The sequence below is a fragment of the Microtus ochrogaster genome, chromosome 26 (assembly GCF_000317375.1).
Source record: "Microtus ochrogaster isolate Prairie Vole_2 chromosome 26, MicOch1.0, whole genome shotgun sequence".
NCBI lineage: Eukaryota > Metazoa > Chordata > Mammalia > Rodentia > Cricetidae > Microtus > Microtus ochrogaster.
In genome coordinates this window covers 530,817-533,014 of record NC_022025.1, presented here as the reverse complement: position 1 = coordinate 533,014, position 2,198 = coordinate 530,817, and positions in this window count along the sequence as shown.

The window sequence follows — 2,198 nt, the reverse complement described above, 5'->3', positions numbered from 1 at the left end:
AAATGAACGGGGATGGAGTTATTTATACTAAGAAACTGTATTAAAGCATCCTGCTGAGAAAAACTGGGGAATATTGAGTAGAATTATGTGTGTCCAACTTGTTTGTTTGTTTATTTTTGGTTCTTTTTGTTTTGATTTTGACAGGGTCTTCGTAGGTAGCTCAGACTGTCTTGAAACTTACTGTGTAGACCAGGCTGTCCTCAAAACACAGAGATGTGTGCGTACCTCTGCCTCCCAAGTTCTAGGATTAAAGCTGGAAGCCAACTTGTGGTGCATAAACTATATGCATTCTACGATAGCTAAGAATGTGGCCCAACACATTTGTAGATAACTGTATCAGGTCACAAAGATAAACATTTAGACACTGCTGGAACTAACTGAACATGTATTTGGCTATGAATCAAGAGAAATGAATTCATTTAGTCTTAAAGTAATTTTACAATGATCATGGGCAAATTGTAAGTGTGATGTGTGTGTGTGTGTGTGTGTGTGTGTGTGTGTATTTGTCTTGTTCTGGGCACTGAACTGGTACCTTGTGTTCTACCACTGAGTTACATCTATAGCCAAATATTAGCCCCCTTATTCTGTAATATTTTTCTGTTAATGAAGTTAATATCTGCTCAGTCTACTTCACTTTTGTGATTATCAAAGGTGGCCTAATCTGCCATTTTCAGATTAAGTCACTTATAACCAAATGATGCTTTATATTCTTGAGTTTACATGATGAATACTTTAATAATACTTATCACTTTTCACTTGAAGCCTTTCTCGCCAAAAAGTGTTCCTTGTTTTCTTTCCTATCCATAGGAAAGCTTAGACTTAGCCGCTGCCTACTGCTCACTTGAACCTCTAATAGTAGCTCTTTGTATTAGGTTCATTTACCAACTGTGTGTGTGTGGCAGAAGTGCAGAGGCAGAGAGGTTCAACTCAAGGCATCCAGGAAGCAGAGGACAGGGAGGGGCCGAGACAAGAGGGGAGAGTTGTGAAGGCACAGAATGATTGGAATGGCAGTGAATAGTCTGTCTTTCTGGAAAGGAAGTTTGCATCAAAGTCTGTTTGTGAGTGAGCCACGGATTGGCTGTGAAGTCCAGACTGGTCTGTAAGGCTCTCACTTCTGTTCCAGCTTCCTGAGAGCTGGGACGTTCACCACCACACTAGGCTTTGTAGTAAGGGTTGTTTTGTTCTGTTTGAAAGTGGGTGTGCCTGTATATTCCGAGCTGCCCTGGAATTCACTTAGCTGACCAGGCTGGCCTTGAACTCTTATCTCTGCCTCCCACAGCCGGGATTAAAGGAATGCACCACTAAACCTGGCTCTGTATTATTATTTTGTTTGTTTTTGAGGCAGGGTTTCTTTGTGTAGCTCTGGCTGTCCTGGAACTCACTCTATAGACCATGGTGGTCTTGAATTACAGAGATCCACTTGCCTCTGGCTCCCAGAGTGCTGGGATTAAAGGTGTACATAATAACTACTACAGGCTAACTGCCTTAGCTTCCTCACTAAGGTAAGTATAGAAAGACTACAAAAAGATACACGAATAGGAGATTATCAGGATGGCTTGCCACTGAGAATTCGACAATAACCTAAGTATAAGAGATTGTTTAAGCATTATTTATACACTCTGCAGAGCATTAAAATGATATGAACATTTATCAGTGTTTGTATTATATTTATAACAGAGTAGTTACAACCTAAATATTATTTACTATTTTTCTCAAAACATCATGTACTCATATATCAAAGTCTAAATTTGTATGTATAGATACATATATCTGTATATATATCTTTCAAAAAGTAACAAATATTGCTTGTCTCATGAAGTTTTTATGAGATACCCATTAAGGCCATGTGTTTTTAATTTTATAACTATGAAACAACTATTAATACGCAGTAGCAATTGTGCTCTATTGTAGAATAGGGAAGGGGTCTGAGTCTTGTTCATCTTAAATGTACCAAGTTATGCCGGGCGGTGGTGGCACATGCCTTTAATCCCAGCACTTGGGAGGCAGAGGCAGGCAGATCTCTGTGAGTTCGAGACTAACCTGTTCTACAAGAGCTAGTTTCAGGACAGGCTCCAAAGCTACAGAGAAACCCTGTCTCAAAAAAACAAAAACAAAACAAAACAAAAAACCAAACAAAGAAAAAAACAGCACCTTTCCATGGCCTTTGCATCAGCTCCCTTCTCTAGGTTCCTACCCTG